Source organism: Leptopilina heterotoma, unplaced genomic scaffold, assembly GCF_015476425.1.
Source record: "Leptopilina heterotoma isolate Lh14 unplaced genomic scaffold, ASM1547642v1 Lhet_44, whole genome shotgun sequence".
Taxonomy (NCBI): domain Eukaryota; kingdom Metazoa; phylum Arthropoda; class Insecta; order Hymenoptera; family Figitidae; genus Leptopilina; species Leptopilina heterotoma.
Window position 1 is genome coordinate 1689833 of NW_025111084.1, and position 14572 is coordinate 1704404.

The 14572-nt window shown below is 26.1% G+C and overlaps 1 protein-coding gene across 9 annotated transcripts in view; it reads right to left on the reverse strand.

The window, feature by feature from the left end:
* LOC122507030 (nuclear receptor coactivator 2) overlaps nt 1-14572 on the reverse strand; it is a 156480-nt gene that overhangs the window by 131396 nt on the left and 10512 nt on the right. The window lies entirely within an intron of this gene.

The window sequence follows — 14572 nt, forward strand, 5'->3', positions numbered from 1 at the left end:
TGATACAAGACTAATTCTTAATTTTAATCAATATATATATATATATATATATATATATATATATATATATATATATATATATATATATATATATATATATATATATATATATATGTATATTTTACATCACTATATATATATTTATAGTATATTTATTCCACATGAAAAGGGCCTATATTGTCGGTTCTAGTTTTCGAGATAATCGCAATTTAGTAATTTTGGAGCAAAATCTTAATTTTTAAAAATTTTTTATTATCAATCTACATGTTTTAACAAGTCGAATTATGCGGTTTTCATTAATTTATCGATAATTTAACTGTTTGATTTCATTGGTTCTTTAGAAAAATGAAAAGGGCCCATTTTGGCGGTCACATTTGCAAAAGTAATCCGTATTTTAAAAAATGGAGGTGTGGAAAAAATTTAAAATCTCTTGATTTTTCATCTTTAAGGTGTCCTGGACTGTAAACAATTCTTATCTGAATAACTTTCCAGAAGAACCAGTGATATTGATGTTAGAGTCTTTTTTTCGTAATTGTCGAAATGAAAATTTGGATATTACGTTAATTTTTTCATAATAGAAACTGTCAAAAATTTTTAAATAAGTTATCTAATATCTATTCTTTTTCTTCAAATGACAATAAAATTGTACCTAATCATTAATCTTGTAAAAAAATGGTTCTTTAATAGAAAAACTGTCCTTTTTAGAAAAAAAAAAGTTTTTCGTATTTTCAAAATTAAGAGGGGGGGATGGTTTTAAAAATTTAAAACCTGTTGGTTTTTTATCTTCAAGGTAACCGTTTTTCTCGAAATGAGGTTTTTGGCGTTCTAAACTTTGAAATTCCGTAACTCAGCGAATTTTTAACCAAAAAAGTTCTAAGACCACTCAAAATTTTCCAAATTTTGCCAGGAATACGCCCATATAGATAACTCCAATAGTGCCAAAATGGGCCCTTTTCATGTGGACGTCCACATATATCTCTGGAATTGACTTTCGAGCTGCCCGCGTAATTTCAAAAAAATGTATGTGAAATAAAAATACAAAGCTACGTTGCTCAGACTCAAAACCCTCCCTCCCCCCATGTGGTCTAACGTAGCACATTACCGAACCCCCTCCCCCCCCAAAGCAGGCTACGTGGTTTATGGATGGTCCCTTAGTAGTAGAACGTGCAATTGCGAACGTTTTCTCTCTAAATTTGAATTAGTAGAAAGTTACTAATGAAATAACGAAAAGTCTTCCACCAAATGATTTAGTAATAACTTTACTAACAAATAGTGATGTTTTACTAATTATTAGTAGATTTTATTAATTGCTTAGTAGAATTCTACTAACAATTAGTAGAACTGTTTTATTAATAGTCGATAAAACAGTTTCACTAATTCATTTAGTGAAAAAGTGACTTTTAATTAGTGGAATTCTACTAAAACATTAGTAAAATATTACTAAAAATTAGTAATATTCTACTAATTGAAAAGAGGAAAAGTCTTCCATGAAAACTACTAAAAATTAGTAAAATTTTACTACTTTTTAGTAGAATTCTACTAATTCAGATTTAGAGAGTTGGGACAAACAATTTTTGCATATGGAGGAAAAGTGTTTTCTCCCCCCCCTCCCCCTCGCTCACTAATTTAAAAAAGAGTTTAATGGACTCGAAAAATTCAACTTTATTTACAATCTCGTTCCGGATTCTCTGGTTTTGGAATGATTGTGTGACGTATGTATATATATTTTGCGCGAGGACACGTTTTACGACTTTTTAAGTTTTTAATATGAATTTATATAGTCAGTTGTCTGCGATGCGAGCTAATTTCTTAGCATTCCAAGATTCCTCTCAAAGGCATATTTATATGTATATATATATATATATATATATATATATATATATGTATATAAGATGAGATTCGTGTGAATGCAGCCACAAAGAATATAACGATTCGTTTTTGAGAAAGAAACGAAGGCAGGCGCTATTGGGCTGATATTTCCCGAATAGTGAGTGAGTCACGTGGCCGCGGATGGGGAATATGGATTCGTCGTTTGCAATGTTGCCACGTTTCCTCATCGCAGTCGCTCCAACTGACTGGTGCGGTAAAATTCTCATTTATACGTCTGTCTCTTTTAAGAGAATCTGTCGCAGGAAAAATAAAATTGTTGCCTTTTGTGTGTCTTCAATTCGCGAATTTATTTTATTTTTCTTTCTTTCTTTCTTCTTTTCTTTTTTTTTCTCTTTTCCCCTTTTTTCCTTCTTTATATAAACAAAATGCCCTTGTCGTGCTTTTTGCTTCAAAAAACAAAAGTTTCGAAAAGAAAAATATACAATTCACTAATTTTTAATTTGTTGAAAATAGCTCGTATTTGAACCTGAAAATTATACTCTGAAATTCAATTATTTTCAAAATTTTTTTAAAAATTATTGGCAAAATTTCCATTATTTTCAAAATATTTCCTCAGTTCAATGATTTTTAATATATAAAATTATAATAAGATTTTCTAGAAGAACTTAAATAATTAAAATTTTTTTTTATAAAATTCTACGTAAACTTTTAATTATTCTCATAAAATAATAAAAAATTTCACTGAAATTCAATTATTCACCATTTTTTTTAGAAATTTCTTCGCATTTTTTATAATTTTTTTTGCAATAATTCAATTATTTTCATAAATATAATAAAATCCTCTGCAGAAATTCAATTATGTTCAAAAATTTTTCAAAATTCTCGTTAAAATTTCAAGTAATTATAAATAATAAAATTCTCCGAAGGAATTCAATTATTTTTAAAAATTTTATTAAAATTTTATATAAATATAAGAATTGAATTATTTTAAATAAAATTTTATTGAAAAATTTTTTATAAACTTTTTCGCAATAATTCAATTATTTTGACAAATAATAAAATTCTCTGGCAGAAATTCAATTATAATCAAAAAAATTTTTAAATTCTCGTTAAAATTTGAAGTATATTATAAATAATAAAATTCTCCGCAGAAATTCAATTATTTTCAAAAATTTTAGTACAATTCTTGTCAAAATTTCAATTATTTGCAAAATAATTCAATTATATAGCAACATTTTAATGAAATTCTAATCAAACGTTTAATTATTTTTATAAATAATAAAAATTTCACAGGAATTCAATTATTGAAAAATGTTGTATAAATTTTTTCGCAATAATTCAATTATTTTCATAAATAATAAAATTCTCTGCAGAAATTTAATTATGTTTAGAAATTGTTTTAAATTCTCGTAAAAATTTTAATTATCTTTATAATTAATAAAATTCTTCTCTTAAATTCAATTATTTTTATAAATTTTAAATAAAATTTTTGACAAAATTTCAATTCTTTTCAAAAATTTTCCTCAATTGAATGATTTTAAATAAATTTTTATTAATTTTAACAATTAATTTATTCAAACTCTAATTTGAATGTAGAGAATAATTTTCCTGCTCAGCGCTTTTTTTCTGACTTTCGTTAAAATAAAGAAAAATGTTTTTAAATTAATATTTTATGATGGCTCATCAAAATATTGATGAAATTATTATGATTTTGTGAATTAATGTCAATCCATGTTAGTATCAGTTTATATTCATTGATTCGAAAAAAAAGAGAGAAGAGCGAGAGAAAGATAAACTTTATTCTTCCATATTGATTCGATTTTGCAAAGTTTAATTGACTTTAACTGATGTCTACTTTAAATATAGATGGAATTGTTAATTTTCTAAAGTAGATATTTATAATTTTGCGATTTCAATTATTGAGAATTTAATTTCTATTGACGTGTTAGTTTAAGTGTTATAATTATATCTAGAAAAATAATTCGATAATTTAAATTTTGATAATTTATAATATAATAATATTTACGTGTTTTGATAGTCGATGAGTATTTTACTTTTTATTAACGCAATTATTATTTTCGGAGAGAAAAAAAAACTATTTTGTTTTATTATTAAAGAGCTTTTTTTCTCGTTGTGTTTGAGATGAAATTTGAATTTTTAATTTTTTAATTGTACATTAAATATGAATAGTTTATGTTGATTCATCTTTAATGCACGGAATTTAATACTGGAATGTTGTATGTATAAATCCACTTATCAGATAATTTTTCTTTTTTTTCTTCTTCTCTTTTTGTGTTTAAATATTTAACAAAAATTTTAATATGTTGAAAAAAAGGTAAATTAGTAATTAATTAGAAGAAATTACGCGATCAGCGATAATCGAAGTTTGATGCAAATTATTCGAGCAGTTGAGAAAAATAAAAGTGCGAGGGATAAATTATCCGGAAGTTCAGGATATAAGGAAATTTTTATTACGAAAAATGTTAATTTTTATAACAAACGATATAAATCTGCTGATGAATATCAATTTTTTTCTATTCAACTTGTGATAATTAGGAAAAAAATATTTATTTCGCCCTTAATTCTGCTTTTAAATTAGTATCAGTCCTCAAAATTAGTAACTTTCTACTATAAAATTAGTAAATTTCTACTAAAAATTAGTAATTTTTTTTGCTATAAAATTGAACTATTTCTAAATATAATTGAAATTTTGACGAAAATTCAAAAAAAATTTTTAAACATAATTGAATTTCCGAATTTTACACTCGAAACTAACAAAAAAAAATCGTTAAACATTTTTCAAAGAAAAAACGAATAAGAAGAATATTATATTTTAAAAGTCCTGACATTAATATGTAAATGAAATTCCGAGATAAATGTATTTTTTTATAGAAAAAGCATAAATTTACTTTTATGTATTATAATAAAATTGAAAGAATATTGAAAATATTTCAAAACTAAAAAAAAACTGAACGTGTTTCTTTTTATAATAATAATAAATCTTTTTTATCAAATATCTTATCGTTAAACTACAAACATATGTGACATAGAAAGTGTGATAGTTTATAAATAATATTATTTTTTAATTGAAAATATCAAAGAAGAGGAAGAAGAAGCAAAAGAATAGCAGTTTATAATAAAAGAGTTTAAAAAACAAATATAATAATAGGTCGTCAAAGCAAATATTCGATAACGCATTTAGGCGTTTGATAAGACATTACCGCAGAACTGAACGTGCTGAATAAATAAACAAGTTAATAATCTCGCGGTGAAACGAATTTATGCAATATGCTTCGAGGAGAGACAGTTTTTGCCTTATATGCGAGAAAGTCGAGAGTCGAAACTTTTGCTATATATACTGATAATAAAATTGTGGAAGATTTTACACAAGATAAGGGGACAAAATTCATTCTTAATCAGTTCATAACAGCTAACGTGTCTATTCCTCTCACTCTTTCTACTCTTTTTTTTTTTTTTTTTTTTTTTTTTTTTTTTTTTTTTTTTTTGCTTTAAATAATATATTATGTTATGTACAACTTTCAATACTGAGGGGAAATTTTCATTTCCTTGCCGAGATAAAGTACTTTTTTTCAATGCAAGCAAATATTTTCAGTTAAATTATAATTTATAACGAAACATTAAAAAAAAATTGAAAGAAAAATTTCTTTGAAATATCAAAGAAATTGATAAAATCTTTTTAAAATAATTGAATTTCTACAATCATTTGTAACATTCCAAAAATTCAATTTTTTAGTGTTTTTAACTAAAATTTTTCTGTAAGTCCATTATTTTTAACAATTAAAAATAATTGATTTTTAGCAAAAAAATTTTACTATTTATAAAAATAATTGAATTTTTTTGAAGTATTTATTAAAATTTTTAAAAATTGAATTCCTTTTCCCTGATTTCCCTGACTTTTTCCTAATTTCTCTGACCAATTCTACTTTCTCTAAATTCCCTGACCTGTGACAACCCTGTTTTTGTCTCTGAATTATGCCAAAAATACCCGATTTTAGTTTTTTTCCATTTTTTTTTAGAAAAAGATGAAATTAATTTTTTTTTTTTTGAACTGCAGCAAAAGACTTGAGAGAGAGGAAAAGAATTCAGATATTAGAGCACAGTTCTGCTTTGAGAAAGAGAGAGAGAGAGAAAGAGCGCTGAGTGTATTATATTTTTCGCAAATAAAATAAAGAAAATAAAGGAAGTTTTCTCTTCGTGTTTTGAATGATTTTGAAAAGCAATATATGCTGGAATGATGACTATCTTAATATCAGATCACGTATCGTGTTAGTGAGAATCCATTTACTGAAACTGATGTTGTATCGCGACTTTATGCTGCAGTTTATGCTTTGTCGGTTCGTCATCTTTATGCGCCGTCGAGTCGGACGATTCTTCATTGTACAATGTGAACGACTCCTTCGTCCTTGAACCTATTAGGCTTTGCTTCTGCATCGTAACGGACGTTGTTGTGCCTTACGATGTTCACATGTAGAGTGTTTCCTGGGGTTAATTTGTGAGAATCTTACACTTTTCTGCTTTCTTTTCTCTTTTTGTTTCCCCTTCTTTTTCACTAGCCATTTTTATACCTTTCATGATAACTTTTATCTTTTTTTTAATACATTTTTCCCTACTATTTCGTATTTGATTTCACAGTTTTTCTAAGGATATCAAATTAAGACAAAAAACATATCAAATTGTTTGTGATGCAACATTTGATAACAATTTTCTTGAACAACTATTATAAAATTACTTATAAATTATTTAATGAATAATTTTACTTCAATATTTCAAACTTGATTGAATTTAAAGTTACATTTACATAGTATTTACAATATTCATAAATATAAACTTCAAATAGTTTTTTTTTTAAATGCACTGAGATTTTTGGTATCAATTTGACCCAATTTGGTACCAAAAAGCTATCGGATTGACATCTTTAAAAAAACAGTGTAGTTTTTATTAAAAAAAAAAAAATTTTTACTTCGACTTTCAAGATCTTTTAATGGAAGTAACTGTTATATAGTGTACTAATAATTTTGATAAAAGTTTTATAAATGTTTTTCTGCGTTTCATCACCCGTGCAGAAATCGCCACTTTTGTTCCCGATTACCGCCCTGGCCCCGGTCGGGATTTCATGATCTGGCCCCGACTTCGTGGCCCCGACCAGGACCAGACCGGGTTTGCCCAAGGATCTACAAACAGCGCACAATGGGATTTTTTTTACAATTTACTGTTCAAAACTGTCTACAGCCTACAATTCTTAACCGGTTTCAGTATTCTTTATTTTAAATTAAAGGCGAATAAATTCTTAAGACATCCCTTAAGGTCAATTTTTTAGTTCTTAATTGTTTATAATTTTTATTTTCAATCAAAGTTAACAAATTAATACAATTTTTCAAAAAAGGAGGCTTATTTTCTTATTCCGTTGCTGCATATGATCTGAATCAGTTCAAATTAATACAATATGACCACCATATAATTAATAAAACAGAAAGTAATTTATATCAATTGTTATAAACAATATTAATTAACAAATAGTTAACTTTGATTTCTTTCCACTAAAAAATGTTTTTTTTACCTTTTCTTTTTAATTTAAGTTCATTTAAAGAATATTTGCCCTTTTTGATTATAAAATAACTTATTTAAATTGTTATAAACAATATTAATTAACAAATAGTTAACATTGATTCCTATTCCACTAAAAATTTTTTTTTCACATTTTCTTTTTAATTTAAGTCTATTTAAAGAATATTTGTCCTTTTTGATTAAAAAATAACTTATTTAAATTGTTATAAACAATATATTAAATAACAAATAGTTATGTAACTTATGCTCCTGTCCACCAAAAAAATTTTTTTTCACGTCTACTTTTTAATTTAAGTTCATTTTAAAAATATGTGTCCTTTTTGTTTAAAAAATAACTTATTTAAATGGTTACAAATAATATTAATTAACAAATAGTTAATTTTTGTTCCTTTCCACCAAAAATTTTTTTTTCACGTTTACTTTTTTATTTAGATAATGTTAAAAGACCACGGATATATAATATTAAATATTTAAATAAGTTATATTATAAGCAAAAAAGACATATATTCTTTAAAAGAACCTAAGTAAAAAAGAAAATTTGCAACAAAAATTTTCTGTTGGACAGGATCATAAGTTAACTATTTGTTAATTAATGTTGTTTATGACAATTGAAATATATTACTTTATGGGTTTTTAATTGTCTGCTGGTAATATTGGATTAATTTGAACTGATTTAGAGCATGTGCAGTAACGGAATAAGAAAATAAACGTCCGTTTTTAAAAAATTGTGTTAATTTGTTAACTTTGATTGAAATTTGAAAATAAAAATTATAAACAATTAAAAACTCAAAAATTGTCCTCGAGGGATGTCTTAAGAATTTATTCTCCTTTAATTTAAAACAATAGGACAAACGCACCAATTGTCGAAGGTGAACCATTTGTCGATGTTATCATGGTGATAACCAAAAATATTGCCTAAAATGTTAAATTTTTTTGTGGTTATAATATTAACATATTATTTTTGACATTTATAACTCTTAAAAACTCTTAATTGTTTTTCACACTTAAATTGAAATTCCATGTTTAAGGCAAAAAAATAAATTATTATTAATTAATAATTTTTAGTATTATTGTGAATTATTAATAATGAAAAAATTTTTATTATTTTAAAAAATAGTTAAATTATAAATAATATAGAATAAATAATTAAATTAACAATTTTTACCATATTATTATGATAAACATATTAATTTATATATATATATATATATATATATATATATATATATATATATATATATATATATATATATATATATATATATATATATATATAACATACATTTTTAATAATTTTTCTATAAATAAATATGATACAGTCAATTTATTATGATAACACTGTATATAACGGTCCCATGATTCAAAAGGAAGTTTAAGCGAGGTCGCTTCCAAGCTTGCGTGGCTATGCGGTATGTGTATTCGACTTGCGTCCTCGAGGTCTAGGGTTCGGTCCCCCGTGCGTGCGATATTTTTCCGTCTTAGTTTTAAGTGTTTTGTGTATAATTCTTAATAATGTTACATAAAGTATAGGTTTAAATAATTATTAACAATAATAATAATTATAAATAATTATTAATTTAAATAAGATAGTCTGTCTAAATTAATGAAAGAAAATAAGAAAAATATTTTTTTTAAAAACTTAGTCCAATAAAAGCAATTCTAATAACTATTTACATTTTTAATGACACTCATAAAAGTTTATTTACTACAAAAATATTAATAATAATCATTAATATTGAAGTAAATACTCCCCATTCTTTAATAATCAAATAACAAGCTTTAATATAATAAAATGCAGTCAGTATTGGAATTCTACCTGGGTAGCGAAAAGATCGGGGGAAATCCCATGGCCCCGACCGGGTCCCGACAGGGCGGCCAGATCGGGCAAAGTGCCATGGCCCCGGTCAAAATTTCTGCACGGGCAAGGAGGGAGAAAAAAAGAGAAAAAGGAGGAGAGAGAGTGAAATAATAATGGGAATGAGTTTTACAAACCCACAATCAGCACAAGTAGCATTCAAATGCAAACAGTCACACAACGGGGGACATAATAAAGTTGATAAAATTCAACATAACTTAGTTGAAGGCTCAACGCACAGCTCTCGCGTGTATTATATATATTTTTTTCAGTGTTAAAAGACTACGTTGAAACTGAAAAAGAAGGCAAAAGTGGCACACACACAATGCGACTCTAAACTCCTCGTATTTTTATACATTAAAATTGAGAGGATGCTAAAAAATATTATATTGTTGAGGAAATTGTAAAATATAGGGTTTTCAGAAAGTCTATCAGTTTTTTTTGTCTTGTTTTTTTCATATGGTTTCGGTCTGTACCAGAGGCGAAATTGCTATTATAAATGTAATATGCATTATACAGTATATAATGCAACCGATACTGACCACCACACTATGGAGAAAATTGAGAGGAGGCCTAACCACAGGCCCTTCACCAGAAATCATGAAAAATAGATGTAGGACTGGATCTTGATATCATGTTTATATAAATATTACCAGAACGCGAAAAAAGTACTCAGAATGTTATTCCTTTTTCATTTAAACAATTTTGACTATAAAAGTTCAAAACTAGTCTCAAAATTGAAGTAACAAATGAATCAGAAATTTAATTTTCTCCATAAAATGTTATTACCTCTGTCGATACAAACAAAGTAGTACAAAATGGTACAAAATGGTATCAAAACATTTTAAATTACTATTAAAAATCTTTTTGTTTAACAATTTCTAAAAATTACAACTGTAATTCTTCCAAAATTCAATAATTTCTTTCTTGATTAAATATATTTAATATTCTATTTAGCATTTTATTTAATAGTTAGGACTATGTTTTTCTAGGAAAGACGAAAAATCAGCATCTGTTTAGAGTATCAAGTTCAGGAGAGAGAAGGAGAGTGAAGGAGAGAGGGAGCGAGAGAGAGAGAGATGAAAAGAACATTTGTTGAGAGTTTAATAGTGTAGAGTCTACCGTTGAACGTAAAGTCAAGGTGCCTCTCACTCTCGTTCTACTCCACGAAAAGTAAACGCGAATCCATGTAATCAGATACTTTTCGATATCACGTGGAGTGGCGTCACGTAGCGTGTTTCCACCTTAACTCTATGGGGTCCCAGTGGACCCCACGACGTGCCCACGACACTGATCTCCAGGGTTAAGCCGCCGTCGGATCCGGGCCAAGGCTTCCCCTTCTTATACCAACCGAATCCCCCTCTCACTCTTTCTCTCAGCGGCGCCCAACCATCACAAAGTTCCCCGTTCAATCATAATATCTACAATTCTCTCTAATAATTTTCTCTCTCATCCATCTAATTTTCACTAATACTCATTTGTCTTCCCTTCTCATATACAATATATTCTGTAAACTCAATCGCAAACTATTCTTCCTCAATCTTTATCTTTATCCCTACTCATTGCTGCACTATACACTAAAATTACTCTATATTTTTCTTTTATTTTCCGCCTCAAGTGGTAATCTTTAATTTTAACACCAACTTTCAACTTTAAAAGAAAAAAAAAATGTTAATCCGATTTTGGGGTAAAAATTCCCTGCAAACAAATTTTCTCAAATTTTCTAGATGAGGTAGCCACTAAAGGGCTCGATAATAATAATTTTAAATTTTTTACCAAAGGGTGGAGACAATTAAATAAGTAAAGTGTTTTTGAAGAGCACAAAAATATTGAAGCTAAATGCCATAAAAGAGAAGAAAAAATGTTGAATTTTAAGAAATTCGGATTTTTGAATTTTTCGAATTTTTAATAATTTTAGATTTTTTACCAAAGAGTCGAGACTATTAAATAAGTAAAGTATTTTCCAAGAGCACAAAAATAATGAAGCTAAACGCCATAAAAGAGAGAAAAAATGTTGAATTTTAAGAAATTCGGATTTTTGAATTTTTGATAATTTTCGATAATTTTCGATTTTTTACCAAAAAATCGAGACTATTACAATAGTAAAGTATTTTCTAAGAGCACAAAAATAATGAAGCTAAATCCCATAAAAAAGAGGAAAAAATGTTGAATTTTAAGGAATTCGGTTTTTTGAATTTTTGACAATTTTTCAAAATTTTAAATTTTTAGCCAAAGAACAGAGATAAAAAATTGGGTAAAGTGTTTTTAAAGAGCACACAAATAGTGAAGCTAAATGCCATAAAACAGAAGAAAAAATATTGAATTTTAAGAAATTCGGTTTTTTGAATTTTTGACTATTTTTCAAAATTTTAAATTTTTAACCAAAGGACTGAGATAAAAAATTGGGTAAAGTGTTTTTAAAGAGCACAAAAATAATGAAGCTAAATGCCAGAAAACAGAAGAAAAAATATTGAATTTTAAGAAATTCGGTTTTTTGAATTTTTGACAATTTTTGAAAATATTTAATTTTTAACCAAAGGACAGAGATAAAAAATTGGGTAAAGTGTTTATAAAGAGCACAAAAATAATGAAGCTAAATGCCATAAAAGACAAGAAAAAATGTTGAATTTTAAGAAATTCGGATTTTTGAATTTTTGACTATTTTTCAAAATTTTAAATTTTTAACCAAAGGACTGAGATAAAAAATTGGGTAAAGTGTTTTTAAAGAGCACAAAAATAATGAAGCTAAATGCCAGAAAACAGAAGAAAAAATATTGAATTTTAAGAAATTCGGTTTTTTGAATTTTTGACAATTTTTGAAAATATTTAATTTTTAACCAAAGGACAGAGATAAAAAATTGGGTAAAGTGTTTATAAAGAGCACAAAAATAATGAAGCTAAATGCCATAAAAGACAAGAAAAAATGTTGAATTTTAAGAAATTCGGATTTTTGAATTTTTCGAATTTTTAATAATTTTAGATTTTTTACCAAAGAGTCGAGACTATTAAATAAGTAAAGTATTTTCCAAGAGCACAAAAATAATGAAGCTAAACGCCATAAAAGAGAGAAAAAATGTTGAATTTTAAGAAATTCGGATTTTTGAATTTTTGATAATTTTCGATAATTTTCGATTTTTTACCAAAAAATCGAGACTATTACAATAGTAAAGTATTTTCTAAGAGCACAAAAATAATGAAGCTAAATCCCATAAAAAAGAGGAAAAAATGTTGAATTTTAAGGAATTCGGTTTTTTGAATTTTTGACAATTTTTCAAAATTTTAAATTTTTAGCCAAAGAACAGAGATAAAAAATTGGGTAAAGTGTTTTTAAAGAGCACACAAATAGTGAAGCTAAATGCCATAAAACAGAAGAAAAAATATTGAATTTTAAGAAATTCGGTTTTTTGAATTTTTGACTATTTTTCAAAATTTTAAATTTTTAACCAAAGGACTGAGATAAAAAATTGGGTAAAGTGTTTTTAAAGAGCACAAAAATAATGAAGCTAAATGCCAGAAAACAGAAGAAAAAATATTGAATTTTAAGAAATTCGGTTTTTTGAATTTTTGACAATTTTTGAAAATATTTAATTTTTAACCAAAGGACAGAGATAAAAAATTGGGTAAAGTGTTTATAAAGAGCACAAAAATAATGAAGCTAAATGCCATAAAAGACAAGAAAAAATGTTGAATTTTAAGAAATTCGGATTTTTGAATTTTTGACTATTTTTCAAAATTTTAAATTTTTAACCAAAGGACTGAGATAAAAAATTGGGTAAAGTGTTTTTAAAGAGCACAAAAATAATGAAGCTAAATGCCAGAAAACAGAAGAAAAAATATTGAATTTTAAGAAATTCGGTTTTTTGAATTTTTGACAATTTTTGAAAATATTTAATTTTTAACCAAAGGACAGAGATAAAAAATTGGGTAAAGTGTTTATAAAGAGCACAAAAATAATGAAGCTAAATGCCATAAAAGACAAGAAAAAATGTTGAATTTTAAGAAATTCGGATTTTCGAATTTTTGACTATTTTTCAAAATTTTAAATTTTTAACCAAAGGACTGAGATAAAAAATTGGGTAAAGTGTTTTTAAAGAGCACAAAAATAATGAAGCTAAATGCCATAAAAGAAAGGAAAAAATGTTAAATTTTAAGAAATTCGGATTTTTGAATTTTTGACAATTTTTCAAAATTTTAAATTTTTAGCCAAAGAACAGAGATAAAAAATTGGGTAAAGTGTTTTTAAAGAGCACAAAAATAGTGAAGTTAAATGCCATAAAACGGAAGAAAAAATATTGAATTTTAAGAAATTCGGTTTTTTGAATTTTTGACAATTTTTGAAAATATTTAATTTTTAACCAAAGGACAGAGATAAAAAATTGGGTAAAGTGTTTATAAAGAGTACAAAAATAATGAAGCTAAATGCCATAAAAGACAAGAAAAAATGTTGAATTTTAAGAAATTCGGATTTTCGAATTTTTGACTATTTTTCAAAATTTTAAATTTTTAACCAAAGGACTGAGATAAAAAATTGGGTAAAGTGTTTTCGAAGAACACAAAAATAATGAAGCTTAATGCCATAAAAGAGAAGAAAAAATGTTGAATTTTAAGAAATTCGGGTTTCGAATTTTTGACAATTTTTGAAAATTTTAGGTTTTTTACCAAAGTGTTCCAGTTTCAGCTTCATTTAAGTAAAAACATATTCAAAAAAAGAAGAATTAAAATTCAATTTGCGACTTGGTTTACTAACCAATCACTCTGCACATTTCACTAAATAGGAACCCAAGTGCACTTAATTTCCAAACTCCACACACGAAGGTTTTTCACGAGTTTTTCAATGTAATACTATTTTTAGGAAATCATGGGCACCATAATTACTGACTATTGATAAAAAAAATCCCTCTGAATTAAAATTAATTTTAGTTCCCAGGCACCCAGTTGTTAGCACCCACTTAATTTTGAAAAATAAATATTTTTCTGTTTTAAACCAACATAAAATTTTGAAAAATTAACCGAGTGCCAATTGGCACTCGGTTAATTTTTCAAAATCTTTAATTTTAGATTCATATTTTTGTTTAAAACCAACATAAAATCTTTGAAAATTGACCTGGGTTCTGATACAGATAACTGGGTACCAGTTTCAGTTACATTTTTCTACTCAAAAACAAACATAAAAACTCGAAAAATTAACTGGGTGCTGATACAGATAACTTGGTACCAGTTTCATTATCCTTAAAACCAACACCAATTTTTGAAAATGGAACTAGTTCCTGATCCAGCTAACTGGGTGCCAGTTACTACTTC